The following is a 12,611-nucleotide window of genomic DNA, read 5'->3' as shown; positions in this document are numbered from 1 at the left end:
AGAGAGTGGTTAATACTACAGCCTCCAATAGCCTAATTTATCAATCGTGACAGCTGTACCCAAGAGCAACCAACTGGAAATATCGTGTTTTATCCGCTGTTTTATTTTAGTGTTTAAATTTTGCGGCCTTTGACACATGGTGAAAAGTTGGTGGCGGTGTTTGTGGAAGGATTACTGGAGTTTCATTGTCAGCCCAGACCTGGCAGCAGTGTAACAGTTAAAACAGGCACTGCTTGCTTCCAGTATCTCAGATTGCGAGTCACTTTCAAAGGCAACATCCAAACATGTCAACCAATAGGGAGAGATCTCATTTGATGAATCACAACAAGATAGATCGATTTGTCAATGCATTTCATTATTGTGCATTTCCTCGCCAACAATTCGAGAATAGCACTGGCAGATAATTGAGAGTCCACTGCTTTCCAGCACGTCTTGGGAAAGGGAATAACACAGAAAAGGTGCCAGGAAAAGGAGTGTAAGAAACAGGAAGCTATGAACTAGCACTTAGCGCATTCCTGTGCATTATGCCTTAAATTTTATAAAGCGTTTGGCTCTATCAACCATTGCTGAGGTCTTATGGAGTGGAATATTGTGATTTCTGCTTGGTTTGCTCGTGTCTACCAGCTGGTGCTAATATATCAAAATTGTGCCTTTTTTATTGTTAGTATTTGCTTGAGGATTTGAAAGTGGACTTCAAGAAGTAGATTAAAACAAATTCACTTGTTCCAGTGCAGGCACACAATACATGGTGTTGACTTTCACTTTACTTCCACAAGTGTGTAAATAAGGTCCGGCCCTCCCAGGCATTAGACCATTGTTTTTATCTAAAATTGACTTTAATCAGTGAGGGATTGGGGGAAAAGTTAAGCAAGGCTTGAATCTTAGAAACTCCCTGACACTCTCCCCCAACAATAAAGTTCACAAATGTACAAAATTGCTTATTGAAATCAGCAAACCTCAGACACTTTGTTGACACACAACGCAATAGGCTTTATTAAATGATATTTCAGATATATCGATAGGAATCATATTTGGTACCAATACATTTTGGTAACATTGCACACTCGGGTTGGACAGAGATAAAGGGCTGTATCTTACAACTGGCATTAGGATTGTCATATCTTGCACGGAACGTACGGGGTGGGAATGGCCGGATTACTTGTGTCCCTTGGGGAGTATGAGCTCCCCGATAAAGGGGGCGAGGGAAACTCAATCAATGTTGTATATAAGGTCGCCCAGTTCCGGACCAACCTGTTAAGACCCGGTTGGGACTTACCGGCAGCTGTGTCTTGTTGTCTTGTAAATAAACCCAAGTTCTTTGATACAACTCGATGTGGATTCTCCGTGACATCATAAAAAGGACCACGGGCGATATTTCATCCATAAGACCATAAGACACAGGAGCAGAATTAGGCCACTCGGCCCATCGAGTCTGCTCCGCCATTCGATCATGACTGATATTTTCTCATCCCCATTCTCCTGCCTTCTCCCCATAACCCCTGATCCCCTTATTAATCAAGAATCTATCTATCTCTGTCTTAAAGACACTCAGTGATTTGGCCTCCACAGCCTTCTGCGGCAAAGAGTTCCACGGATTCACCACCATCTGAGATTGTGTCCTCTGGTTCTAGTTTTTCCTACAAGTGGAAACATCCTCTCCACGTCCACTCTATCCAGGCCTCGCAGTATCCTGTAAGTTTCAATAAGATCCCCCCTCATTCTCTAAACTCCAACGAGTACAGACCCAGAGTCCTCAACCGTTCCTCATACGACAAGTTCTTTATTCCAGGGATCATTCTTGTGAACCTCCTCTGGACCCTTTCCAAGGCCAGCACATCCTTCCTTAGATACGGGGCCCAAAACTGCGCACAATACTCCAAATGGGGTCTGACCAGTGCCTTATACAGCCTCAGAAGTACATCCCTGGTCATGTATTCTAGCCCTCTCGACATGAATGCTAACATTGCATTTGCCTTCCTAACTGCCGACTGAACCTGCACGTTAACCTTAAGAGAATCGTGAACAAGGACTCCCAAGTCCCTTTGTGCTTCTGATTTCCTAAACATTTCCCCATTCAGGAAATAGCCTATGCCTCTGTTACTCCTTCCAAAGAGCATAACCTCACACTTTTCCACATTGTATTCTATCTGCCACTTCATTGCCCACTCTACTAGCTTGCCTAAATCCTTCTGCAGCCCCCTTGCTTCCTCAATACTACCTGTCCTTCTACAGATCTTTGTATCATCTGCAAACATGGCAACAGTGCCTTCAGTTCCTTCTTCCAGATCATTAATGTATATTGTGAAAAGTTGTGGTCCCAGCACCGACCCCTGAGGCACACCACTAGTCACCAGCTGACATCCAGGCAAAAGGGGTGTCATCTGCAGTTTGGAGAGTTGGCTGAAGATCCATGCCTCCTTTGGGAAGGACCGATGTAATAAGCACCAAACAGGCACTAAAGTGGCCAGCATTGGACCTTCCTTGGGTTTAAGGACCCCAGAGGTGGAAACCCCAGCCCCTCCCCCCTCTTTGCCGGCCAATCAGCAGCTGGGGTCTCCACCCCGGCACGGTGGAAGCTGCTGGTAATCCACCCGCCATAGGGCCAGGATTAATGAGGGACCCCAGGCGAGTGAGGGCGGAATGGGGGTCACAGGAAAGGAGGAGGGCAAAGCAAGGCCAGGGGCTGGCCCCTCTTGCCGATTCCGACTGCCTTAATCAGACACCGAGTGCCTGACAATGAAGGTTCCCGTGGGAGCCCACAAGCAAACACAACAAGCGAGCACTCATTGGCCGTTTACAAGTCTCAGTTGGCAGTGGGGTGGGAGGTTGTCCACGAATCTTCCTGCCCCATACTTATTCGGGGCAGAGGCAGGAAGGGGTGAGTTCCCCACCTGGCCCTCTTTTCAGGCCACTGATTAAATGCCCCCCCCCCACCTCCAAAGTCACCTTGGGACAGGCATTAAATTCCATCTCATACGTGAGTCCCGACACTGATGGGGCGCGATCTAACGATAAAACAGAGTCCCATTTTGGACGGGTTTAGCAAGCCCCTGGAATGACCCCGCTAGGCGGATTGGCCAGGCTAAATTGCCCTTAGTGACCAAAAAGGTTAGGAGGGGTTATTGGGTTACGGGGATAGGGTGGAAGTAAGGGCTTAAGTGGGTCGGTGCAGACTCGAAGGGCCGAATGGCCTCCTTCTGCACTGTATGTTCTGTGTTTCCTATTGAACTCCACTCGCTATTTTATTCAGGCCTCGTTGGGGAACGCTGCACACAGGCCGTACTCAAGTCGCATTTCCTGCAGAATAGCACCCTGATCTCTGATGTGACCCCCGACCTCCCCAATTTACCTGTTGGTGGGTCCACGAGCCCCCTCCTCCGTACCCAACTCATACGGGCAAGGCATCCCCTGGATGTACTCCTGACAGGCAGTGCCAGGCTGCCACCCTGCACAGAGGCAAACCACCTGGGGGCCTCCAATCACTTGGGAGAACCCCCCCTCCTATATTTATATAAATTTGAAATGAAAATGAAAATGAAAATCGCTTATTGTCACGAGTAGGCTTCCAATGAAGTTACTGTGAAAAGCCCCTAGTCGCCACATTCCGGCACCTGTTCGGGGAGGCTGGTACGGGAATTGAACCGTGCTGCTGGCCTGCCTTGGTCTGCTTTAAAAGCCAGCGATTTAGCCCAGTGTGCTAAACCAGCCCCTAGTTTAGAGTACCCAATTCATTTTTTCCAATTAAGGGGCAATTTAGCGTGGCCAATCCACCTACCCTGCACATCTTTGGGTTGTGGGGGCAAAACCCACGCAAACATGGGGAGAATGTGCAAACTCCACAGGGACAGTGACCCAGAGCCGGGATCGAACCTGGGACCTCGGCGCCGTGAGACAGCAATGCTAACCACTGCGCCACCGTGCTGCCCCCAAGTGCTGTTCTCTTTGGCCCTCGTTTTTGGTGACCAGCGTTAAACTGCATCAGGCTGGGATCTCCTCAGCGAAGCTGATAAATCCCGAGAGCTGGTTATATCCGGCACTGGCACAGTTAAGAGAGCAGTTAAACTCACTAAACTATGCAAGTCTGGATCCCGCCCATTGCAGGCAGAATACAGAACGTGACGTCTCGCCAGATCGTGTTAGATCTCGCGGGGCGTAACAACCGTCGGGAATCCCGGAAGAGGTCTCTCGCGGGATGTACTGGCCCCGCCCGTCCCGATTCCGGCAGGATGCAGCCGGTAAATTGCGGCCATGATCTCCGAGTTCTGACCATCTGCACAATCTCCCTCGAAGCAGCCAATTAACAGGCTGCCTCCGGGGATTCCGGTCCAATTAGCGATGGCAGGACAGCTGCACAGGCAGGAGGGCCAATCAGAATGCCCTTCCGGGGCTTTGTCTGGAGGTCATGGGCAATGACAAGATGGGGGGGCGGAGGGAGAGAGAGACTCAGAGGATGTCTTACGATGGAAGATTTCAATGAAAGATTAAAATTAGGATGGGAACAGCTGCCAGGCCATCATTGCAGAGAGAAAAGCTTCCACAGGGTGACCTGCAGCCTTGACTGTGGCCCAATGACCGATATACTGCTGGGTGGATGTCAACAGCCCTGGGCTGCCATAGAGATGCCACTTCAAATGACCTGGTGGCCTTTGCTCATGGTACGGTGGGGCCTGAATGCTGGGAAAATAAGAACACACAAGAAAGCCCCGTAGTGCGCTTTACTTGCCTTTATTGGCTGCCCGTCTCCTTGGAGTGGACAGTCAACCCTGGTGCTAAATTCACCAGGGGCCAGCAATGGATCCTGAAGCCATCCCGATATGGCCTCCGCTATTTTCTTGGCTCCCTCACCGCGAACCCCATCCCCGTGGGGCCGGGAAAATTCAGCTCCAAGTCTTTTAAAGAAAGCTTTTTGAAATGTCACTTGTGGCAGTGCGGAGTTCATTTTCTTCAAATACCGTGTGCCAAGTTCAAAGGGCACGAGAGCAATGCAGAACCTGTGACCTGGACATTGATTCATAGGAAAGGCGTATGTGGTGGGACCCCTGTCCTCCCATTTCCCCTGACCCCCGGGGTACAGGTCACCAATACCGTGACTGATGGATGAGTGTAAACGCATCACAGAAACAACATTAATTCACTTTGATTCAGTTAACGTCACCTCAGCAGCATCATAGATGACGATCAATAATCTGAGGATTAGCCAATAGTAGTGGTGATTGGCTCGTTTCATTGCTCGGTTATTAAATTGTTTGGGCTCGTAGAACATTGATCAATTAGTGATTCATTTTGATCCTTTTTGCTGAAATAGCCACTATTGATGCATCGCTGAAGCCTGCATTTCTGGAGAAGTCACGATTTACCCCCACTCAGTCGTCACATCCGAATTAAATACTTAGCGTGGTTTACTTTGCAACAGGAACATCCAGCTGACTGCTTTGGAAGTCTCAATTGATCTTTCGCCATGTCCTGAATTTTTATTTTATCATCAGTACAGGGATTGTGCAAGTGTTTCACGTTGTGATTTTTTGTTCTGTGGAACAAGTGTTCCATAGCACCCATAGAATCCCTACAGTGCATTCAGCCCATCGAGCTGAACCGACCCTCCGAAAGAGCACCCCTCCTCGGCCCACTTCCCCACCCTATCCCCGTAATTCCAGTTAACCTGCACATCCTTTGTAGACTAAGGTGCAATTTAGCGTGAACAATCCACCTGACCTGCACATCTTTGGCCTGTGGGAGGAAACCGGAGCACCCGGAGGAAGCCCACACAGACACAGAAAGTGCAAACTCCACACGGGCAGCCTCCCAAGGCCAGAATTAAACCCGGGTCCCTGGCCTGGTGCTAACTGTTGTGCCACCATATAGTTTAATTTGCTACTAAATGGTGTTTGATTCAAATGTTTTATTCAACCCCTTGGAAACAAACCTTCAATCAATGAGATTTTCCTCCCAATGTTCCTGTAAGGTTAGTTCCGAAGCAAGGAGGTAGCTCCCTCAGTACTGACCGCTATCCTGAATGGGTGAACATTGTGCGAAAACAGTATCCATCTCTGTTGTAACAAAAACAGAAAATGCTGGACAATCGCAGCAGTTCTGACAGCCTCTGTGGAGGGAGACGGGAGCTGACGTTTTGAGCCTGGATGCCTCCTTGTCAAAGTCCATCTCTATTGTAATGTCATTACGTCATACTTACAGAATGGTCGCCTGTACGAGGTTTGGTGCTTGTAGAAGGAAACCGTGTCGGGAAGATGGGAGGAAGATATCTGTACGTTTGGATGAATAAACAGCAATATAAAAAGGGATGTGTCATCGCCCCAATGGGGGTCCCGGGGTCAGGACAACACGATTTTCCATGACCTCCCCGGGATATGAACTTCCCCTTTAAAGGGTCGGGGATTCCCCGCTACAATGAGAGCCCCTGCTGTATAAACACCCCCCGGCCTAGCTGCAGGTCAGGGCAGGAACCCTTAGGAGAGTGGAGGAGCTTTAGAATTGTATTGAATTAACCTTGTCTGTAATTTCTAATTTCGTCTTAGCGTTTTGCTTATCGCGGATTCAACAGGATGCGTCACAGTTTGAGGATTGTGAGATTTGTGGACCCAGCAGTTGGCAGCAACTATAATGGTGTTTGTGGATGAATAGAATTCATGTATTCTATTGAACTATGGGTGGATTTTAATGTTGATGATGGGAGTCCCACCCACTGGCTGCAATGTTACAGACCCAGAGCTGGATTGCAAAATCAGCCAGAGCATCTCCGAGGAGCGGGAGTCGGCAATTTAGCATTTCGAGCCTAACACCCTCAATGTGATCATGGCTGATCTCATCCTGGCCTCGTCTCCACCGTCCTGCCCGTTCTCCATAACCCTTCAACCCATTGCCAATTAAAAATCTGTCTAACTCCTCCCTAAATTTGCTCACTGTTCCAGCATCTACCACACTCTGGGGTAGTGAATTCCACAGATTCACAACCCTTGGGAGAAGTAGTTTTTCCTCAAAATTGTTTTAAACTTGCTACCTCTTAGCCTAAGACTATGACCTCTGGTTCTAGAATGCCCCACAAGAGGAAGTAGCAGCTCCACGTCTACTTCATCCATACCTTTTATCATCTTGTATACCTCAGTTAGATCTCCCCTCATTCTTCTAAACTCTAGAGAGTATCGGCCTAAACTGTTCAATCTCTCCTCATACAACAAACCCCTCATCTCTGGAATCAACCCAGTGAACCTCCTCTGAACTGCCTCCAATGCCACTACATCTTTCCTCAAATAAGGGGACCAAAACTGTCCACAATACTCCAGGTGCGGTCGGTCTTTCCTATGCCTTGTATAGTTTCAACAACACTTCCTTACCTTTATACTCTATTCCTTTAGCTCTAAATGCCAACATTCCGTTTGCTTTCTTTATATCTGCTGCACCTGTGTGCTCGTTTTCTGTGACTCATGCAGGAGGACTCCCAGATCCCTCTGCAATGGAGCTCCCCGAAGTCTCTCCCCATTTAGATAATAATAATAATAATCTTTATTAGTGAAAGAAGTAGGCTTACATTAACACTGCAATGAAGTTACTGTGATAATAAGTTACCTTCCCATTTTTTCAGCCAAAATGCTTGACCTCACACTTATCCACGTTAAACTCCATCTGCCACATTTTGGCCCCCTCTCCTAACCTATCTATATCCATTTGTAAGGTTCTAATTTCCTCATTGCAATTACTGTCCCACCTATTTTTGTGTCAACTGCGAATTTGGCTATAGAACCTTCTATCCCTGTATCCAAGTCGCTAATATAGATTGTAAATAGCTGGGGTACAAGGACCGAGCCCTGTGGCCCTCTCACTAGTTACATCTTGCCACCCAGAAAAAGACCCATTTACCCCCACTCTCTGTCTCCTGTCCGACAGCCAGTCTTCTATCCAAACTAATAGATTACTTCTAATCCCAGGTGATCCCACCTTGTGAATTAACCTTCTGTGCGGCACCTTATCCAACGTTCACTTTAGCAACTCTCTTCCCTTTTATGTACCTGTAGAAGCTTTTGTTATCCTTTTTGATATTCTGCGCTAGTTTTTTTTCTGTAATTTACTTTAACTTTTTTATTGCTGTTTTAGTGTCCCTTTGTTTACGTTTGAAAGTTTCCCAATCTTCCAGCCTGCCACTGGCCTTTGCAATATGATATAATTTAGTTTATGTCTTTATAATGTCCTTGACCTTCTTGTTTAGCCCTGGATTAAGAAAAATAATAATTTAAAGTACCCAATTCTTTTATTTCCAATTAAGAGGCAATTTGGGGTGGCCAGTCCACCTACTCTACACATCTTTGGGTTGTGGGGGCGAAACCCACACAGACACGGGGAGAATGTGCAAACTCCACACGGACAGTGACCCAGAGCCGGGATCGAACCAGGGTCCTCGACGCCATGAGGCAGCAGTGCTAACCACTGCGCCACCGTGCCGTCCTCAGCCATGGATGGTTTCTTATCCCTCTTACCATCTTTCTTCCTCACTGGGATATATTTTAGTTGTGAGGAATTGAATAACTCCTTAAACAAATGCCGCTGCCCATCAGCTGCCCTAACTTTTAGCTTTCCTGCCCAGTCTACTTGAGCCAAATCTGTCCTTGTGCCAATGTAATTTCCTTTGTTTAATTCCAGAACACTAGTGTGAGACTCTACTTTCTCACCCCCAAACTGAATTTTGAATTCTACCATATTATGGTCACTACTGCCTTAACTATGAGGTCATTAATTAACCCCTCCTCATTACACCACACTAGATCCAGAACAGCCTGCTCCCTGGTTGGTTCCCCCCTTTGAATGAAGCCTGCAAGTAAATCTAACATTGATTTTTTGGGGTTCCCTGCATGGCGACTCCCTGGCCTGGCTTACTGCTAGTTGAATATGGATTCATTGCCATCTTAAGACCCTCAATTAGAACCTGGAGAGAAGGCTGTCCCCACGTCTCCCTGCTCCGGACTTAAATGGGTGTAGATGGGAAGGCAGCAGGGTCCCCATCCCGCACCCTCCCGCCGGATTCAATTACACCCCCCAACTTCAAACTCGCTACCAGGTCGACATTCAATTCCCCCACTTGTGTCAACTTCTAACTGGGCTTATTTCAGTTTTCACTTGGCCAGTGGAGTTAAGGAAAGTGTTGGACCTCATTGCCTGCCTAGTCACTCCCTTACCTGTTTGAAAACTCTCATTGTGAACACAAATGAGATTTTTGAGAAATTAGTGCTGGATATTTTGCGCAGTCAAGCCCGATGGATCTGCAGGTGGAATATAGATTGTCACAAAACCAATTCCATGCAACAAATTGCAACTTTTGCACTGCACCCTGAAACTAAAAGACAGACATCACCCAAAACAACCCCACGTATTTCTCATCAAATTCCCCCCAGATGCTTGTTGCACTGTGAGCCACCTGGTCCCACTTGAACTCTGATTTCCACCTGTTAAGGTTGTCACTAACCTTAGGGTTACTTCAGATGTTTAGCTTCTTGCTAGCCAATGTCCCCAGGTCTGCACCATTCAGTTTTGCCTTTAACTAGGAGCTCCTCTTTGCCCCTTTCTTTAATCCCCTCAACAATACTTGGTTCAGATTCCAGTTCTTGGTCCCTTTTACTTCAGCTTTCATCATAGAATTTACAGTGCAGGAGGAGGCCATTCGGCCCATCGGGTCTGCACCAGCTCTTGGAAAGAGCACCCTTCCCAAGGTCAACACCTCCACCCTATCCCCATAACCCAGTAACCCCACCCATTACTAAGGGCAATTTTGGGCACTAAGGGCAATTTATCATGGCCAATCCACCTAACCTGCACATCTTTGGACTATGGGAGGAAACTCCGGCGGAGCACCCGGAGGAAACCCACGCACACACGGGGAGGATGTGCAGACTCCGCACAGACAGTGACCCAAGCCGGAATCGAACCTGGGACCTTGGAGCTGTGAAGCAATTGTGCTATCCACAATGCTACCGTGCTGCCTGGGGCTCTGCTTTTTATTCCCTGGTTTCTGACTGTTCTTTAGTTTCTGGGACTTGCCTTCTGACCCTTAGTTTATTATCCTGCCTGTGCTGGAAGCTTCCATGAACATCATTTTGCTTCTTGGTTACTCTGGTTCCAACTAAACTCAAAAATGCTACTTCTGTTCAGTGTGAGCTGCTGGTCGCTAAGCAACAGCTTCTTTTGTTTTTACTCCTATAATTGCTGTCGTGTTGTAACACCTCAATGATCATGCAGGTACAGTTTAAAGTGAAATTAAAACCTACCGACATGCAGGCACCTTTGTTTCACATGGAGCTAACTGAATTTTAACCCTTTCTTAGCACACAAATGCAGAAACACAAATTAAGCTTAAACTTATACTTCATTCCTAACATTCACAATACAAATATAAATTGTTTAACCCCTTTCTATTTCCTAACAGTTGATCATTAAATTATCATTGATTGTTGTAAAAGCTCACTTGGTTCATTAATGCCTACGAGGGAAGGAAATCTGCCATCATTATGTGGTCTGGCCTGCAGGTGATTCGGACCCACAGCAATGTGGTTGACTTTTAACTGCCCTCTGAAATGGCCCTAATAATCTATCCAGTTCAAGGGCAAATGGGGATGGTCAACAAATGCTGGCCCAGCCAACAATCCCCAAATCCCATGAGAGAATGAGTAAAATAACGTTTTTGTAACTGTGACTTGGTCCTGTTGCTGCTTTATTTTTTAAAATAAATTTAGAGTACCCAATTCATTTTTTCCAATTAAGGGACAGTTTAGCGCGGCCAATCCGCCTAGCCTGCACATCTTTGGGTTGTGGGGGCGAAACCCACGCAAACACGGGGAGAATGTGCAAACTCCACACGGACAGTGTCCCAGAGCCGGGATTGAACCTGGGACCTCGGCGCCGCGAGGCAGCAGTGCTAACCACTGCGCCACTGCTGCCCGTCCTGTGGCTGCTTTATGACAGGCAGAGTTATTTGACTATTGTGTTTATCTACATTTGTAATGTATGTCAAAAACCTTCCAGTCGTCTGCGCGTTGACAACATTTTTCATTTGTTACAAGGATCAGGCTTTCCTTTGATATTCCCGCCAGTGCAGCTTTGTTGACTGTTCCTCTGAGCATCATGTGCTTAGAAGTGTTGCTCAATATCGAATTATGCCAAATTACTCAGGCGAAACAAACAATAGGACTCTGTTGTCATCTGAAAACCACCAAAACATTATTTATACACATTTTGTGAACATTTTCTTCGAAGTCATCTTGCTCCTTGGACAAGAGGGTTGTGGTGCCAATTGCTACCAATGCCTCAGTAAACACAATACATTGTCAGGATGATTCAAACTCTATTTTCCTCAGCCCTACAGGTAAACACCTTGGTTTTATTCAGTGCCTTGTGCAGCCGAGACTGACTTTTATATGGAATTCCATCATGTCCTACATCCAAACAATTTTTTGCCATGCTGCCATATTATCTCAAAATGAACATTGCTGGGTTCAGTTACATTGAATACATTTTGATGCAGGTTTGAAAAAAATCTTATTAATTATCTTGGGAATGATGAACAAAGTTGAATCTCCGACAGAAAGTACTTTAAAACAGCCTGGCAATTATAAAGCACTTTTCACAAGCACCAGATATCTCAAAGCACCTTACAGCCAATGAAGTAGGTTTCAAATTGCAGCTGCTGCTGTAATGCAGGAAAACACAAGGGTTAATGCACGCACAGCAAGATCCCACAAACAGCTACACGATAACAACCAGGTCATCTATTTTCTATGATGTGGGTTGAGGGATGAATGTTGGCCAGGACATTGGGGAGAACTCCCATGCTCTACTTCCAAATCACGCCGTGGGATCCTTTACATCCCCCAAACAAGCAAATGGGAACTTTGTTTAAACATCTCACCCAACAAGACGGCACGTCCAACAGCACAATGAGCCCTGGTGTTTGGACTCAAGGCCTGGAACCCATGACCTTGGAACACCCGGGCAAGAATGCTACCAATTGAGCCACAGCTGACACTGGCATTCCACATCCAATATGACAGGTATGTCGCTTTTAAATACTTATTCCCCGGCAAATCGAAGTGAATCTGGAGCAGCTTTGGCAATTGAATTTTGTTTAGGTCAACCTGACATAAAGTGAATGTAATTTGTATAAGGAAGATATTATAAACTGGGACCTAAGTCCCAGTTTTTGCCTGCATTGCATCGAGTCAGGTTTTTGGATGTGAACTGTTATTTAGCATTTATCGTGAACTGTTAGTTAGCTTTCATGTGACGGAATACTCTCCACTTTCCTGGATGAGCGCAGCTCCAACAACACTCAAGAAGCTCAACATCATCCAGGACAAACAGCCCGCTCGATTGCTCCCCCTTCCACAAACATTCAAACCCTCTACTACCGACAAACGTGGCAGCCATGTGTACCATCTACAAGATGCACTGCAGGAACTCACCAAAGTTCCTTAGACAGCACCTTCCAAACACACGGCCACTAACATAGAACATACAGTGCAGAAGGAGGCCATTCAGCCCATCGAGTCTGCACCGACCCACTTAAGCCCTCACTTACATCCTATCCCCGTAACCCAAATAACCCCTACTAATCT

General features: G+C 46.7%; 1 protein-coding gene across 3 annotated transcripts in view; it reads left to right on the top strand.

Moving 5' to 3' along the window:
- LOC140429915 (MOB kinase activator 3B) overlaps positions 1 to 12,611 on the top strand; it is a 220,385-nt gene that overhangs the window by 72,093 nt on the left and 135,681 nt on the right. Inside the window, exon 1 of one of the 3 annotated variants that reach the window (XM_072517488.1) lies at positions 11,973 to 12,047. The exons of the other annotated variants lie outside the window; for them this stretch is intronic. The gene's annotated coding sequence lies outside the window, so the exon portion shown is untranslated. Of the gene's footprint in view, positions 1 to 11,972; positions 12,048 to 12,611 lie in introns of those variants that run through there. 3 annotated transcript variants of the gene reach the window in all.

The sequence above is a fragment of the Scyliorhinus torazame genome, chromosome 9 (genome assembly GCF_047496885.1).
Source record: "Scyliorhinus torazame isolate Kashiwa2021f chromosome 9, sScyTor2.1, whole genome shotgun sequence".
NCBI classification, from domain to species: Eukaryota; Metazoa; Chordata; class Chondrichthyes; order Carcharhiniformes; family Scyliorhinidae; genus Scyliorhinus; species Scyliorhinus torazame.
This window is presented reverse-complemented; position numbering and strand designations above follow the sequence as displayed.